General features: G+C 34.2%; 1 protein-coding gene across 1 annotated transcript in view; it reads left to right on the plus strand.

Moving 5' to 3' along the window:
• The first annotated feature begins 7502 nt into the window (after nucleotides 1-7502).
• Nucleotides 7503-19002, plus strand: part of LOC138710037 (uncharacterized) — a 44375-nt gene continuing 32875 nt past the window's right edge. Inside the window, exons 1-2 of the mRNA XM_069840691.1 lie at nucleotides 7503-7597; nucleotides 11750-11847. The gene's annotated coding sequence lies outside the window, so the exon portion shown is untranslated. The remainder of the gene's footprint in view (nucleotides 7598-11749; nucleotides 11848-19002) is intronic.

Genomic DNA, 19002 nt, shown 5'->3' on the forward strand with positions numbered 1-19002 from the left:
AACGGGTGCAGCGGAGCGCACGGGTACGGCTAGTATTAGAATAAAAAATGATATAGGGCTATATGGTTTACAATAACTTGCATATACACACACACACACACACACACACACACACACACACACCCTGTATATGTATATACAGAATGTTAAAAAAATAACGTTTAAAACGTTTCAGGGATGATAGAGGTAAAAACAAACCTCTGTTTTAAGTGACAAAACTTCAGCAGATGCGCCGTTTTGCCGCTAGATGGCCTGAAGGATAGATGACTTGACTTCCGTCACAACACACACTGGTTAGTTCTGTTTGTACACGACCATCTTGTAGGGCCTTATCTGTTGCCTAACAGTCTCCGTGGTGGTAATTATTTTGTTTTTCTACGCGACGTCGTACCAGAACTTTTAGAAAATATCCCATTAAACATCAGAGAACGAATATGGTTTCAGCATGACGGTGCCCCTGCACACTTTGATCGTCGTGTCAGGAGCCACCTAAATGTTACATTCTCCTATCGTTGGATTAGCAGGGGTGGGCCGGTACCGTGGCTACCTCGATCACCGGACCTAACCCCGCTGGATTTCTTTTTGTGGGGAGACATGAAAGTTTTTGTGTATGAGACACCGATCGATACGGCAGAAAACTTAGTTGCTCGCATTGCTGAAGCTGCACATGTTATTAGAGACAATGTTGGCCTTTTTGAGCGTTGCAGACACTTCATAGTACAAAGATACCAGTTGTGCAATGCCTTCAATGGACGGCAGTTTGAACACCACCTCTAAAACAAGAATTAATCTTATTGTTTATGGATTATACTAACACTTACAACACTTACGTACGCAATAAACGACTCATCTGCCAAAGTTTTGTCGCTTATAAAAGATATTTGTTTTTACGTCCTCTATTAATCCCTGAAACGTTGCAAACGTTATTTTTAACACCATGTGTGTGTGTGTGTGTATATATATAATTTGAACTGGTAATGGAAATTACGGGAAAACGGCTGAAGGGATTTTAATAAATGAACCCTAATTTTGAACGACGGCTTACTTTTACGCAAATAGGTAATTACTGCTAATCCGCAAAATTCCATATTTTCTTTTCCGCAAAACGACGGATTGCAAATGCGCAAAATATTTCAAGCCCCTAAATTAATAGATCCTTAAATAAAATTAATACATGTACAACAACTTACCTTCAAAGCACACTATCCAGTGATCTTCCCGGTATGCCGTTTGTCTACAGTACGATGGGCTGAAACCGAAGTGCAATTTTTTTAACGTATTCCAATAATGATAATTCATGTTATTGATATTTTCTCCATAGTTCAGTTGAAACACAACGATTATCTTGGTCACGTCTGTTTGTTTGTCTGTTATAACGCGCTGTGTTGAAAGAAAGATACATTTCACTCTGCAGTTGCTTTAACACTTCCGTAAATTCATGGATAGAGGGATGAGGTTTGTAAAATTGTCGTTTCAAATGACGATGGAACGATTCCGCCCCAATTTTTGTTCTGATTTAATCTGTTGGTACACTGGCCCACAATTTAGGAGAAAATTTAGCATCTTCACTTACATAGTTTTCAAGTACATAATCTAGGAATCTCGTTAACTGATTGTGATTAGGAGCAATGCTATGCAATTCAACAAACGCATCCTCTACTGTGCATGGAGGTACATATTTTAAACCTAACATATATTTCAGGAACTTTCCTACTTCGGAATTAGGATTGGTATATTCAGAGCGAAGTCCCAAGTCGAGTATCTTCCTATACCAAGTCTGGTCTAAATGAAAACTGCAGAATTTAACGGTTATGTTATGAAACACTTTTCTGACTGCATTATGAGCAGCAAGATTAGAGAAGATTAGACTGAAAATGTAATTGGAGGTGCAGTGTAATTATTTAAGTTGTGTCATGTAATTAATTAAGTTGATATGTAATTAAGACGATATGTAATTCAGTTGATATGTAAATAAATTAAGGTGATATGTAATTAATTAAGATGATATGTAATTAAGTTGGTATGTAATTAATTAAGGTGATATGTAATTACTTAAAATGGTAATAGTTGGGCGTAATAGAAGTCCTTATAAGTTAGATTTACTTTTGCTTATTGTAGGTGTTATTATAGAATAGTTTTTATTTATAGTCCAAGGTTTATTGCATCTCCTAGGTTTATTGCATCTATTTATAGTTAGAAATAAATTTACGTTTATTTTATTTTATTTCATTTTTTATTGCTGTAATTATCGTATTATTGTAATGGTAATTATTGTTTATTATATATCACTGCCACCGGGTGTATACCCAATTGTAGTGTTAATACATACATACATACATACATACATACATACATACATACATACATACATACATCTTCCAAAATCTAAAATTATGGTTTCAGAACTAAAATCATCACTACACAAATCACGAATACGTTTCCACATGCATTCGTAAGCTGATACAGTTTTCGATAACAGTAAACAAAAAGCAACTTGGACCTACCCCAATGTAGTATATGAATGTATAGTATAAACCTGATGAAAGTGTTTTGGTGAAACGCAGAATGTTTCATCCGTTAATATATTACGCGCATTATTACACAGAAACTACAAATTTCGTTCACAAGTAAAAATTACTGCCTTATTTTCGATGTCTACAAAACAGAACTTTTCGCCTCGATTCGTTGAAATATTTAAACTGTTTAACTGTTCTAATGCCTCATTTACATTGCGAGGGTGAGTGGGCATCTGTTTCCTCCGGGCTCTGTACAATGCTAATCGAAGTTGGACTGTCTCCATTCTTTGAATATTAAAAGTATTTGACCTCGATAATTCTGTTCGTATTATTTCACTAGGTTGTAAAGTGTTTTCTTCGCACGCTTTTCTTTTACTAATTGCCCGCAAAATATGTAATTCAATAGTCCTAGCGCTTTTATTTTCATGATCATGCAAGTCTCTTATATATATTATTTCACTAACTTCTGCATTAGTCTGAAAAATTGCGGTACATTTCTTTTCCGTGCATCTCCACGAAATATTTCCCGTACTCATTTTACACTGTTTTCTATATTTGAAATTGTCCCTAACAATGCATTTCACAACACGATTTGTGGCCATTCTTATAAATGACATTTCACTTTAAATTCACTTCCTATCACAGCCAGCACTTCCACCCACTAGCAACACTTCCTTTCAACTATGGTTATGGAGACATCGCACCGATCAGATAAAGTAAACATCGAACCCCCACCCCTGTTCAGCGCCATCTACACCGAAAATCGAACAAATATTCATCAGCGCTATTTTCACCAGTACAGAATGGGTTAGAATAAATTTGGTATTACGTTAACAGATGAATTGTGCAGAATTGTAAATCATGTTTTTGCGGTATCGGTATTTCCGTGAGTTTAACTCAACGTGCCTAATTACAGAGTCTCGGTTAAGTTAAACCGTAGTGGAATACGATTGGTATTACTGCTAAGAAAGAAAAGAAGACGATCGCAGCTGTTTAATTATACTATTGATTTAAAATAGCCGACGCTCGTGGAGAATCTTCATTAAGAAACATCTTTGTTCTTCGATATCAGAGAGAGTATCGTAAAAAAACCTATAGAGGACAATATAGAGTATGCTTGTCAGACTTAACCTCAAATAGTTTCTTAACGCTGGCTACCAACGTTATACTCCCAAACACAATGCAACCAAACTACACCTTGCATGACCATCCGCGACGTAACTCCACACAGAATCAACTGAGTACCTAATAAAGTAATAATATTAATGTGCGTATTTTATGTGTTGTCTTAAAAGTTTATGAAATAGAATTCAGTCAAACAATACAATTATTTTTATGATTCTAGTAAAATTTGGTAATAGTGTGTTTATAAACCAGGCCCCACAGTAAATCTTACCAGGAGACTGTCTGCCACACACAGTACAATGCTCAATAGGTTTATAGTAGATTTATGGACACCTCCGAAATCTTTCATCGTTTTCAGTATGCCTACTACCAGAGGAAAAGTAGTGCAGCGTAACTAGTAATTGATGTAGAGATTCAATAAAAGAAAAAAGAAATCATTTGTCTTTTCAAATAACCTTTAAATTCAATCCCTAAAACACATATTTTTGCACTTTCTCATTTTTCTGTTGCATCTTGTATTCGAGTTTCAATTTTTCGAAACAAGGTTAGGACTATAAAGTCTAATTCCGAATCTACTAAAGATGTTATTTATTGGTCCAACAGAACAATATCTGTTATAGTGGCAATTAATATTTGAGGAGAAAAATTCGCTCCAGCGCCGGGGATCGAACCCGGGTCTTTGGTTCTACGTACCAAGCGCTCTGACCACTGAGCTACGCCGAATTCAATCCAAAGCACCGGACCGAACTCTCCTCCTACAGTGTTTCCCTTTTGTGGCCCTAACTCCAAGTTGGGCATATACGTTGACGTTTATATTTCAAGTCAACTGCCATTATATAGGAGAGCACTCAGTTGAGTGACTAATGGCCGGGATTCCGCAGTAAAATGCACAGCAATCTGTACAGAATCATGCACTGCTAGCTAGACGAATCTACTAAAGATGTTATTTATTCTGTTGGACCAAATATCTTACTTTCTAAAGGTATGTTCCTAAGGATTTTATTATCTGTTCATTTGTAATTCTTGATAGCGTATTGTATACCTGCCGCCGCGAATGAATGTTAATGCAGCCGAGCGTAACTAGAACGTTATGACCGCGCTGGTAGAAAAGGTGGGTGGGGTAAGAAAGGGGAGTATAGCAGTCGCTCTTAGGATCTACAGTTCTGCAGGCCTGGGCTGAACTATTACACTGCATTAATAGAACCATTATAAACACAATATAATGAAAGAAGGTAAACAATGTTATGTGAAAAATGATGGTTTTTCAGTCTTTAAACATTTGGTCTCTTTTGAGTAGCTACTCCGTGGCAGAAATTTAATCTCGCCGTAAATAACTATGTAGGCCTACAGTAATGCAACAATATGTGTGTGCGTGTGTGCTAATCTGGCCTCCAGGTTTAGCTTTCTGTAAAGTTGATTTGAATAATACTAAAGGGAAAAATTGTTCCGGGACTGGGTATCGAACCTGGGACCTCTCCCTAAGCTCACCAACGCTCTACCACTGAGCTACCCAGGAACGATACACGGCCAGCGTTCAATTCTTTCCTTTTATGTCCACATACCTCAAGTGGGTTGACATACGTCAAAGACCCAGCATAGAGTGCATACTATATTGTATGACTTTAAAATGTGGTTTTATGTTATAAAGTACAGGCGCGTATATTATGCGAATCTGGCTTCCAGGTTTAGCTTCCTGTAAAACTGATCTGAATATATTAAAAAGGGAAGAATTGGACCGTGACCGCGTATCGTTCCTGGACAGCTCAGTGGTAGAGCGTTACCGCTCTTAGACAAAGGTCCCGAGTTCAATACCCAGTCCCGAAACAATTTTTCACTTTAATATTATTCAATATACTACATAAGGCTTGGAAAAATGGGAATACCACAATATACGTATGAACATGATAAGCAGTCGTAGTATTTTTGAATTAGTTTTCCATGTTTCTTAGATTCATGTGCACAGAATGTCATGCATTTCCGACATGAAAAAATAAAAGAGAAGAACGATAAAACAAAAGATTTCCTCCAGTGACAGTAATTATTGAAGGTAGATATGATATAAACTGCAGAGAAGATACGAAATGTTAAGCCTATTACATCAATTTTTTATGGTAAGGACACAATTTTTATGCAATCGAAATGCAACCAAAATGCAATGCTCAGACAAAAATGTTTTAAAACTCAAAATCGTAAGTTGTACAATGCTGTACTTTAAAATATCCACAAGAAAGGAACATTAAGATCAAAATTTTTCCTTAAATGTATGCCATCACACTTAAAATCAAATTCACAGATACCTACTTTACTTATCTATCAGTAAGAAAACAGGAATGATTCTGTTTCCAATTTTCACTCTATCTAGTAGAGACAAATATATTATCAACTATTAACAGTTTTGTCTGTCATAAATCTTTTATTACATTGTCTTAACTATATAAAATAACTGTTAATATCTTTAATGTTAACGACTTAACAGTAATAAAATAAGGTCGCGTTTGAAAAGAAGGATACTCTGTGAAGTTTATTATAAACCGAAGACAAAATTATGAATTCGGGGACTGTCCCCAGGAAGCCGGGACGTCTGGTAACCCTAATTTATCAGGATTAATTAAGTATTGAAGCCAAAGCAAAGTTATTGCCAGCCATCCGGCTAAGATCATTCCAGGCATCTCAGGGAGTCCTTCTCCATTCTTAAACAAAGCTCAAATCAAATACCTTACTATAATAATATCGGACAGCTGTATACTGTACTAGCAGCATTGTCATGAGTGCGAAATATCGCGGACTTGACATCTAGCGGAGCGGCGTGGAATTACGTCCACAAATACAAATATTAACATAGCGGAAATCGGACTATTGTTTAAAACGTGAGCTACTAATGTGGAATAATATACGAGACACTTAAGAAATGTTGAATAGTACCGTATTTAATGTAACATTATTTTATATCAAATCTGCATATTATGAGAAGTCCACACCTGTGGAGTAACGGTCAGCGCGTCTGGCCGCGAAACCAGGTGGGGGTCGAAATCCGGTCGGGGCAAGTTACCTGGTTGAGGTTTTTTCCGGGGTTTTCCCTCAACCCAATACTAGCAAATGCTGGGTAACTTTCGGTGCTGGACCCCGGACTCATTTCACCGGCATTATCACCTTCATTCCATTCAGACGCTAAATAACCTAGATATTGATACAGCGTCGTAAAATAACCCAATAAAATAAAATAAACATTATGAAAAATTTTGCATGCTTCATATTATTTTCCATAATTAATTGTTGCGTAGGTTTTCTTCGCTTTAGTGGGACAAAATTAATTCTGACATTAGGAATGAATTTACAATAACGCTTTATATACCCATTGCTGACAACTGCAAAGATAAAAATGGTAGTAATCTGATGCTTGTAATAATTAGCAAAGGAATGTGGACATAAATAAAACTTAATTTGCTAAACCTTAAAATTTCCAATATATTTTAACTTCTATTCATTTATTAGGCCTAAATAAAAAAGCTAATTTTTATTGTTCTATCAACACAGAGACAAAGGCATTAGGACTTTTGTTGATTCGCGTTTTATGAACTCTCGGAAATCGAAAGTACGATTTGGAGCAATTTGTAATGCTGTAATTGTAGCAATTATAAAGAGCACATATACACCCTGACATTTTAACACAGCACTAATTAAGAAAACTATTAACTAGCCCAGGAACAATATACATTGCAGTTGATTACAGCTTGTTTCGCGAGTATCTCCATACCGGCCGCCTAGGTAGCAGCACCAACGTCGTTCGCGCGAAAAACTGCTAGCTTTCCGGTATTATTATAGTAAGATATTTGCTCAAATGACCAGGGCTTAGTAAGAATTGCATCTTACAAACAATAGTTTCCGTTGCTATGCAAGGGAAAAAGTAAATTAGTGATTTTACATATTTTATTCGGACTCTAAATTTCAGTTTGAGGGTAAGTATCCACAATTAAAATATTAATTAATAATATTCTGAGCAAAGCACATAGTAAATAATTACAGTAGGCCTTTATTCTACTTCTTCATATAAATTCCGCATAGTATGCAAGTATTATTAGAATCCCATATGTAGACGTTGTTATAATGTTTCAAATAACTAGTTTTGCAAAAGCGCAGAATTATTTCTGATATTGGTGAAGTTCAAGTCCAAATATTGATAGCTTCGCATGTGAACTTTTCTTTCTTATTTTTATAATTGTAACAATGTACCGGTATCAAACGACATTATTTACTGACTCCAATTTGAGGCATTCCACCATAATATGTTTCTGTACACACAATACTTACGACTTGGAAGTTGTTACATAAAATTGTTACAGTTTCTTCTACAAATTAAATGAACGCATCAAGTAGGTTGTCACTATTGTAGGTAGGATTTCCATGCAAATGCATGTCTTTATATAAGCTTGCTACAGTTCTCAAGCTTTGTAGGCCTAAATATCCGTTTCATGACTTAGTGATTCGAAATATGTATACTTTTTCCATGCATATTTGCATATTTAGTATTTTTAGTGGTAAATTCATGCATTATGCATGTTTTTTAGACTTTAAGTTTAATAACGCATATTTTGAGGTTTATGTTGCATATTACGTCCATTTTTATAATTTCATTGCATATTTTATATTAAATCGCATGATACTGCATTTTATAAATGTTGCCTCGTAGAGTTTGGTATTGCTGAGCTTACAATATTTGAGTATAATATGTACTGAAAAATATAAGTGAAATGCTAACGGTTTGCAGGGTTTCTAACCGAGGACTTTGAACCTTAATAGCTAATACTCTCACTGTATTGTCACACTGGAATTCCACACTCCTGTTCTATACAACTCTTACCCTCAGGCTAAAATTATTATTAGAAGGATGCCTCTTCTGCTCCCTCCCATACTTTGTAGCTTGGCGGCAATAGCACTAATATACTTCTCCTAACATGCCTTTAATTTGGAAAGGTAAATAGGTAGAAGGTCTGTAGTAGGCTACATGTACAGGTGTTTTGTAAATTAGCTGCTGTATTTGTGTTCTGTGGTGATCTGTGAAGTGTTGTAATGCCCCGATTAAATGTTCGAGTAGAGATCTCGTGGCACAGTGGATCAAGGGGAAAGAATATCTTAGAAATTTGGAAAGACTATTAGTAGTACATTGTGCCATTCGAAAATAAAATGTAAGTTTCAATTTTGATAGTGCACATTTTCAGTGTTTTTTTCTTCCTTGTGCATATTTGGCCATTTGATAGTGATGGAAACCCTGTCTCTAGTTATGAAGGACCACACGGTAGCGGGAGGTTAAAGATTCCCATCTTTGCAGGCAATCGGCATTAATGGCAGTATGTCATTCCCAAGTGCTTGCCAAGGAAAGCTCCCTGATATTCATTTTATTAGAGGCTGAATCAACATCAGGGCCATAGTTCAACCGGAAGGATTAGGTCAATTGGAAGATGCTACGATCCCATCAGGAGTTGAACCCGCGACGTTCGACTTTATAGTGTAGCGCCTCAACCACTGCGCTACCGTCGAGCCCCCCTAATTGTACACTTACATTTAGATATTACATTCTAAACTCTCACTTTTGAAATGTTTAATTGAAATGTTTCTTACAAGTTAACGTGCCTGCAAGGCCGCGAACAGTACAGTAAGTAAAATGAACTTCAAAACTAATTAATGTAAGCTGGTATAAACTTTTAATATAAAATGGATACATTATCATACAAAGAAAATGAATGAACAAATAATTATAGCCTATGTATACATTACCTTGAACATTCTCTTTTTGTTCACATTTTCATCAGGCTTCCGACCTGGGATTTAATTACACTGGTCAACAGTGACTTTGTTAAATGTAACATTTCTGCTATTTCTTATGTAATTTCATCTGCTGATTCCAAAAATGAAGTCAGAATTTTTCTACCACTCAATTTATTTTTATTGATATATAGGCCTACAGCCCTTAACATGCTAATGGAAAGGAAATATTTCAAATATTTCAATTTATTGCTTTAACAATTGACCTGTAACTTTAGATCACTGTTGCCTGTGAAGTCAGAATTCATAAAAATAAATTTTAATCTTCATAAGACTGTGAGAGTTAGTTTTAGTTCTCAATTGAGTTGGAACTTACAATCATGAAACAAGTTTCATAACCCATGTTTTCTTTGTCCTGATTTTAAGTGTGGTAAAAGTATCTTATAAAGTGAAACATACCTCGGAATATTATATAAATCACATAAACAATTTTTGTTACGTTTGTGGTTAGTTAACTCTGAAAGCATACAGGTGAATTTTTACTGCACTAGTTAAAAGAGCTTACGAGTGTTGCTTTGATTTCAAAATAGATGAGGACAGGAACTGGACCCCTCAAAATCTGTTGTGCTCCGTGTAATTATATTAACTGGTTGGATAAAAGGATACCGTCGTATGCCTTTTCCAGTTCCAATGATAAGCCGGGATCCTAAGGCTCGTTCAACAGATTGTTACTTTCTAGGACCACAGATCAGAAGATTACAGGGAATTTGTCAGCGAACTGCTTCAGAACTATAACGTGATGGGGTGTAGTATGTCTCTCAAAATAATTTCTTGGATTCTCATCTATTTTTTTCTTCTCAAAATCTTCGGGTAGTGAGCGACGATCATGGGGAACGTTTTCATCAGGATTTTTCTGAAATGAAAAGGCACTACCAGGAAAAATGGAGCCCAAATATTCTGGCAGACTACTGCTGGACACTCAAAAGAGATGTTTCCCAAGCCAAGTATAGCCTAAAATCTATTTCATACACATTTTAGGTAAATAAATATGATGGTAAAATATTACAAGGTATCAATACTAGAAAAATTTGAATTACATTTCATATGATTACTCAAAAACCCTGCGTGACAGAAGAATTTTGAAAACATATTTGAAATCAGCACGAAAAATAATATAAGAATCACTCCTTCTTTATCTTTTAACAAAAAGATATGTTTTAATTTTGTTGACCAGTATTATTGTTACCGTTCTTGTCTCATGATCGAAATACATCGCATTCAAATTCGGCCACGGACAATGTATTGTTAGGCAGTGAGAAATCTGACAATCAAATATTCTCATGGGAGCAGATAAAAAAAGTTATTTTTTTTCTTCCATCATGTTAATAATGTCAAAACAAGTGCTTGTACAAATTTTGACTACTCAAGCGCAATTACAAGGACAGTCCAAAAAGTAAGTTTTCCCGTGGCCGTTTACAGAAAGAAAACACAATTCCATGGAAAGGTTTATTGGAACAGATACAGCAAATTGTTCAGCTATTTTTCAACATATTCACCACCAAAATTGAGACCTTTTCAATACCGTGGGATCAACTGAGAGGTGCAGACGGCTGTCACACACTGGTTTCGATCCCAGGCAGCAGACATCTACGACATAAGGATACAAAAGTTGATCCTATGGTATGACAAATGTCTCAATTCTGGTAGGGAATATTTTGAAAAATAGCTCAACAATTGATGCATCTGTTACAATAAATCTTTCCATGAAATTGTGTTTTCTTTCTGTAAACGATACCAGGGAAATGTACTTTCTTCATGGCTCTCGTAATTCCGCTCGAGAGGTCAAAATTTATATAAGCACTTGATTTGACATTGTTAACATGGTGAAAAAAAAAAAAAACTTTTTATCTGCTCCCATGACAATGTTTGCTTGTGAGTGCAGCCTTCATCGGAATGAGGAAATACAGAATAACCTTTAGGCATATGCAAAATATTTACAACAATATGGAGATCCCTTAGTTCATAAATAAAGACGAATTAAATCTAAATTCTATACTTAGGGTTTCTATTCAGATTTGTTGCTAAAGCCATTCCATTACAAGAACATTATGGGGACCTGTGAGATACTAATCTATTAAAAACTATCCAGCCACAAGCCAAAATTACATTTTTATTACTTTGAATTCTCCAAAAAAAAAAAAAAAAAAAGTTGTTAAATGAAGAACATGGAAAACTTAACATATAATTAGAAATGCTTATTAGTTTTTCTAACATTTCCCTAAAACTCTAGCGAGTCTAGCGCACAGTTTGAATACTTCAAATGTGACACTAACATTATGACATTGCAGTGCTGCTTGAAGAGCGCGCCAGGATGCGAATGTAGATCTGTGAAGCAGGGCGTCTCGCCAACAACATCCAGAAGCAACTTTATCCGCTTCGACACAAGGTACCAGTATCCTGAAATATATAATTGTGTCTGTCAAATACACATTGCATTCGGAGCGTATAGCAACGGTCTAATATAGGGCTGGGGACGGAGCGGTTCGGTTCGGAGCAGTTACTGTGATGTCATTACTCGGTTGAACCGAGTACAGTACAGAGTACAAATTTGTGGCGGCAGATTTAAAATTTAGATAGATTGAGTCGATTTTAGAACGTACTTTGAAAGTGAAACCAAGCGTGTTTTAAAAGCTTTGTAGTAAAGAGCTTTCGCTTTGCCAATTGACGAGAAAAAAAGTGCTTCTCTTCATTGCAAAATGGCGGTTGCAAATTTCATTAGCGTGATTACAACTATTTGCAGAGTTATTTTGTATGAAAGGCCTATTTAACTTTCAGTGTTGTTATACTTTACAGATGAAATAAAATTGATAAAATAATTTATAATACTAACAGCTAATAAATTAACATGTGAGGTAAACGTTAAACGCTGCAGCTAAGTAAAAAAGAAGAGAGAAAGAAACGGGCTCCATGAAGCGCTGCCTAAAACACTTAAAAATAATACACAGAATTATTTACTATTACGGAAAGTGGATAAAATAATCAATAAAACGTGGAATCTTAAACTGAAGAACATAACGTTTATTTATTTTATAACATTACTACCCTTCAATACAACCATGTTCTCTTTGGTGAAGAGTAATGTTATTGATAAATTAAAGTAGATAATTAGGTAACATAATTCGTAGAAATAAATACAAATAAAATGATGACTGATGAGGTAACACAAATCCAATAAACACAAATAGAAGAAAAATATAATGCACTTCTTTTTTTAACATATTTTAATATTGATCAAACACTCTAATATGTTGATGATGATGATAATAATAATAATAATAAAAAATAATATTATTATTAACAATCTTGAACTTAATCAGGCCACTGCTTCAACATCTGCCAACGACTCTGAAGGTTTTCAATTGGTAGGCTATCTCGTAAGAAATATAAAAAAGAGAACCCAAAGTTGGAACATTGGCTACGAGCAACATTGAAATGGCCCCTGTGAGAATAAAAACTAAATCTCTATTTGTTTCGAGATTTAGTTCAAAAGTCAGCACAAGCAATATAGAGGACTCTCTGAAGAATCAACTTCAACTAAAATCTCTCGCTGTAACTAAACTAAAAACTAAATATCAATCATATTCTTCCTTTCACATCACTGTTGATGTGAGGGATTTCGATTCCATTAACAATCCTGAAGTTTGGCCTGCAGGTTGCCTAATTGCACCTTTTTATGGTAAATTAAAGCCTGAGCAGCATTTTGCGCATTCTGCCTATTCGAATTCCGTTGATTCTCAGGGAAATGCCTCTTAGTCTTAGTCTTGCTCGCTCTCACTTTCAATGTTCAGTTCTATTAATCATCTTGAGATTTTCTACCAAAATGTTCGTGGGCTTAACACTAAAGTTGATGAAATTTTTCAAAATATAGTGAGTAATAATGATCTCATTATCTGTCTCACTGAAACATGGTTATCTGAGTCAGTAATTAATTCTAATTTATTTCCTAATAATTATACTGTGTTTCGTGCAGACAGGCTGTTTGAAGACACTAACAAAAAAAGAGGTGGTGGTGTCCTAACAGCGATTAGCAACCAGTTACCTTTTACTAGAAGGCGTTTTGACTTAGAAATTATTAGTGAATGCGTATGGGTTGAAATTAGAATGGCTGATGGTTTTAATCTGTTAATTGGTAACCATTATTTCTCTCCTGATACAGATCACAGTCACTTAAAATCTTATCTTAATTTTCTTGAAATAAATCTTGACACTCAAAATTTTAGAATAGTAATCCTTGGTGATTTCAATACTCCGGGTATGAACTGGTCAACTGGTTTTAATCTTAATGATACGCATTATTACTCTAAAATTAAGGCTAAGGATTTATATTCCTCCTCCTGCCTTCTTGGATTAAATCAAATTAACTCTACTGTTACGAGTAAAAATCTTCTTGATTTGGTTTTTACTAATGTCAATAACAGTACAGTTAAACTTGCCGATCACTCTCTAGTTTTAGAGGATATTTATCATCCATCTATCTCTATTTATATTGAAGTAAATTTATCGTTACCGGAACACTGTCATATCAGTTCATATTTAAATTATTCTCAAGGTGATTATCTGAATCTTTATTCTATTCTATACAATTATGATTGGACTAGCATATATCAGACTACTAATGTAAACACTGCTGCAAATTCCTTGTCTCAAATTATAAGCAATGCTATATCTTTTTGTGTCCCTGTCACATTTGTTAAAAAATCGCACTATCCTAAATGGTAACGAATTACGTCAGCTTATTAAGAAAAAAAATAAAGCTCATAAAAATTACAAAAAATATAAAACTGATCATCATTATCAAATTTTTTCTAAATTTAGAAAACAAGTCAAAGCCATGATTAAATCCGATAAATTCAAATGGTTACAATCAATTGATGATAACCTAAAGCATGAACCAAATAAATTTTGGAAATATGTAGAAACGTTTCGAAAAACTAATAGCAATCCCACAGAATTAATAATAAATGGTGTTCACATCACAGATGAAAAAGAAATTGCAAATGCATTTGCTAGTCAATTTAAATCTGTTCAACAAAATTGTAACTCTAATTTCATTACTTATGATTTTAATATTGCTGACTGTTTGCCCCTGCCTAAAATTACATCTGATGATGTAATTAAAGCCATTAAAAAGCTAAAGCCTAATAAATCTAAAGGTACAGATAGCATTCCTAATTTTATAATCAAGGGTTGCTCTAATATTTTCATACCCATTTTAACTTTTTTATTCAATCTAAGTTTAAAAACAGGAATTTACCCATCACTTTGGAAGGAAGCATCCATTATTCCAGTTTTTAAAAATGGTAATAAAACAGTGTTACTAATTATAGACCCATTTCTATCCTAAACAATTTTTCTAAAATTTTTGAAAAAATTATTCACAAACACATTTCATTTTATGTCAAAAATAAGATCAATTCGGCCCAACATGGATTTATTAGAGGGAAATCTACTACTACAAATTTAGTTTCCTATCTCAATCTCATTATGCCTGTTGTCGAAACTCAAGGTCAAATTGACTCAATTTATTTTGATTTTAGCAAAGCATTTGATGTTGTTCCTCACAAAATTTTATTAAATAAATTAAGTAATTTTGGTCTCTCCACTAACTACGTTAATTGGTTTGAAAATTATTTAACAGATAGACAGTCTTGTGTTCGACTAGGTAATTCTCTCTCGGTTCCATTTAATAGTGTATGCGGAGTTCCTCAAGGGTCTACATTGGGACCTCTCCTATTTTTATTATTTATAAATGATATAAGTAAAAGAATAAGTTCTAGCTGCCTTTTATTTGCGGATGATCTCAAATCTTTCGTAAAATTAATAGTTCGGCTGATTGTCAAATTCTTCAAAATGACATTAATTCAATTTTACAATGGTCTGTTGAAAATGGAATGAAAATTAATCAATCCAAAACTTTTGTTATTTCCTTCTCACGGAAAACTACTTCCCAAAAATTTAATTATTCTCTTAGTAATGTCGTAATTACTAAGAAAGATTGTATTAGAGATCTTGGTGTCTTACTTGATTCAAAATTATATTTTCATGATCATGTGCAATATATTTATACCCATTCATTATGAATGCTTGGTCTAATTAGATCTATAACTTATTCTTTTTCTACTCCTATGTGTTTATTAATTTTATACTATACATTGGTTAGATCCAAGCTTGAATATGCATCTGTTGTATGGAACTCCATTACTTCCACTGACTCGGATAAATTAGAGAATATTCAAAGAAAATTTATTTCCTTGTGTTCTTATAGATTTTTACCAAATTCCGATTATAACTATGAGATTAATTGCAAATATTTCAATTGCGGTAGTTTGTTTACCAGACGTCAGGATCTTGATTATTTATTTTTTTGTAAAGTCATTAAGGGTGATATTGATTGTGAATCTTTCATAAGCAATATCAGTCTTCGTATTCCTGCTAAAGGTTTAAGGTTTCATAAATTGTTTTATAATATAAATTCTAAATCTCTCTCTCCGGTCTGCAGATGTATTAAATATGCTAATTTGCATGGAATGAACTTGGATCCATTTAATGTGTAGTATATCTTTTGAGTTTTTATGTCAGTTTTATTAATTTATGCCATTTGTTAAAATATATGTATCATACTATTCTTGTCAATTGCATATCTTTACAATATTACTTATAGACAGTTATATTGATTGTATTTCATCTCACTGCCATTTTCTATCATTCATTCTCATCATCATTTGTTGATTTGTTTTGTTTCTTGTGCTAAACAGTAATTGGCCTTGTGCTGTTGTTTTGCACGTTAATATCCTAAATAAATAAAAATAAATAAATAAATAAATAAATAAATAAATAAATAAATAAATAAATAAATAAATAAATAAATTATGTACAGTAATAGGTTCAGACTGTCAGTGTTCATTAGGCCCACTTGACAGGTCATATAATAGGATGATCTCCTCTTCAATACTAGAGGCCTTTCAGCCCGCCTTGGGGATAAGGAAATAATTTGTCCTGCAGCAGAAAATATTTAAATATAACAGTACCTACGTTGTTGTCTGCTAGAATTAAGGGAAACACGTGAACTCTGTTAGAACGTTTGAACTGGCCGGTAACGGCTACGGTTAACCGAGTAACTTCTGTGCTCCGCTGCCAAGCACATAAACCGATAGAACCGAGTAACTCAACAGTTCTACTCGCTCCGTCCCCAGCTCTAGTCTAATATATTATTTGTCATTAAATTAAATCATGTGACTCGTACATTCATTAATTATCTAATTATATTGACAGGTAATTTAAAGTAGGTGCTTAGTAACCAAAATTTATTTTATCGAACAATTTCTATAATATTTACAATAAATTAAAAAATGCGGTTAAATGAAGTTATTTATTATATTATTTTATGATGGCACTATAGTACGATAATTAATTCTCTTTCATAATTTACTGCAAATCAAACACAAACAACTCAAAATATAAATTAATGAAGGAAGAATTCCAACAGTGGCCAAATAGGATAGACAGTTTAAATCCAAGTATATTTATTTTAAACAAAACACAAAGACAACGCAAAGAGAGGTGTACTTTGGATTGTTTGTCCACCAGATTGTAAAACCTGAGAAATATTTTTGCTTAGTCTACGTATAGGTTATGTTTCTACCAGCTTCAAAATAGACTTCTATGCAGTGTGTACCCGTTACGTACACTTTCGAAACAAAACTTTTATGGAAGTAATATAATTCTGAAGACGATGAATAATAATAATAATAATAATAACAATAATAATAATAATAATACTTACTTACTGGCTTTTAAGGAAATCGAAGGTTCATTGCCTCCCTCACGTAAGCCCGCCATAGGTCCCTATCCTAAGCAAAATTAATCCAGTCTCTGTCATCATATCCCACCTCCCTCAAATCCATTTTAATATTCTCTTCCCATCTACGTCCCGGCCTCCCCAAAGGTCTTTTTCCCTCCGGCCTCCCAACTAACACTCTATATGCATTTCTGGATTCGCCCATACGTGCTACAAGCCCTGCCCATCTCAAACGTCTGGATTTAATGTTCCTAATTATGTCAGGTGAAGAATACAATGCGTGTAGTTGAGTCCAAGTTTCACAACCATAAAGAACAACCGGTAATATAACTGTTTTATAAATTCTAACTTTCAGATTTTTTGACAGCAGACTGGATGATGAAAGGTTTTCAACCGAATAATAACAGGCATTTCCCATATTTATTGTGTTTAATTTCCTCCCGAGTATCATTTATATTTGATAGTGTAGCTCCAAGATATTTGAACTTCTCCACCTCTTCAAAAGATAAATTTCCAATTTTTATATTTCCATTTCGTACAATATTCTCGTCACGAGACATAATCATATAATCATAATCATAATTAATAGTTTACATATCTGAAAAACAACAGTTACGTAATTTATTTAATTATAGATACTGCAATGATAGGCATCTCAAATCTCCTACTTGTACTAAAAAAATGGATTTTGTTCTCATATTTCGAAAAAAAATCCGCAAACGTAGAGGGCATTCGAACACAGTGAAACATGTATTTTATTCGATAGCCCAAAAATGTGGTACAGAGCGCAAAAGTTCTTCCTCGTTCCTATATTCTTTAGCCTTCGATATCTAATTACCGCACAATCACCAGAGTGATAAATAGATTATAGTTGCTAAACACTCAAGTTTTGTCCACATTTTCACTGATCCCGACTGAGAGAAACCTTCCTGAGGGATCGTCTTCTGTTTTAACGTCGTTCGAGGCGATAAAAATTCATGTAATGTCACAACTCTACAATTGAAGACCTCTCCAGAATAAGAATATGACCAACAAAACTGTAATTCATGTCTCAAGAGAAAGAGAAATAATTTTAGGGGCATATTTCATTAGGTCTATATTCACTATCACAACCATTTGATTAAACAAGAATACAAGTTTATTCAGTCATTGAAAGCAATAATTTATTGTTGTAACTTGTAAGTAAATGATTTAAATTACTTTTTCCACCTACATCACAAGTTTCAGGAATGTTACATCCTTCTTCCAGAGAGGTATTCAATTATTAGAACCTCGATGTCTTATAAGAGTTTATCGTATATATTTTCAATGCATGCCTATAGGTAAGAACTAGAGATGAACAACGATCGAGAAAACGAAACAGCGCCCGTAAAGCCGAAAACCCGTATTGCAATGTTGTATTACGTCGCGTCCTTGACATAAAGACTGGCTGTGAGTTTTCAGAGACTCGATATTGAGATCAAGTCCCGAAGTCAGCATTTGTTTATACCTTACTGAACTTTTATCTACTTTGGCAACTGTTATATATGTTTATGCTCGACCATGCCGAAATGTAGTAATTACTGTATACACCTGGTAGCAGTCCTTTAATGCATGTCATTAAAGTACATACACCTATTCATTAAAGTTCAGGTTTTCGATTATTCTCGGGTATGCAATCGAAAGACAACGAGGGAAACGTCACGGAGGCTGGAAATCCAATACTGTCGCAGAAGATTATGTTCTGTTACTATAATAATTAGC

Source organism: Periplaneta americana, chromosome 12, assembly GCF_040183065.1.
Source record: "Periplaneta americana isolate PAMFEO1 chromosome 12, P.americana_PAMFEO1_priV1, whole genome shotgun sequence".
In the NCBI taxonomy this organism is placed as follows: Eukaryota; Metazoa; Arthropoda; class Insecta; order Blattodea; family Blattidae; genus Periplaneta; species Periplaneta americana.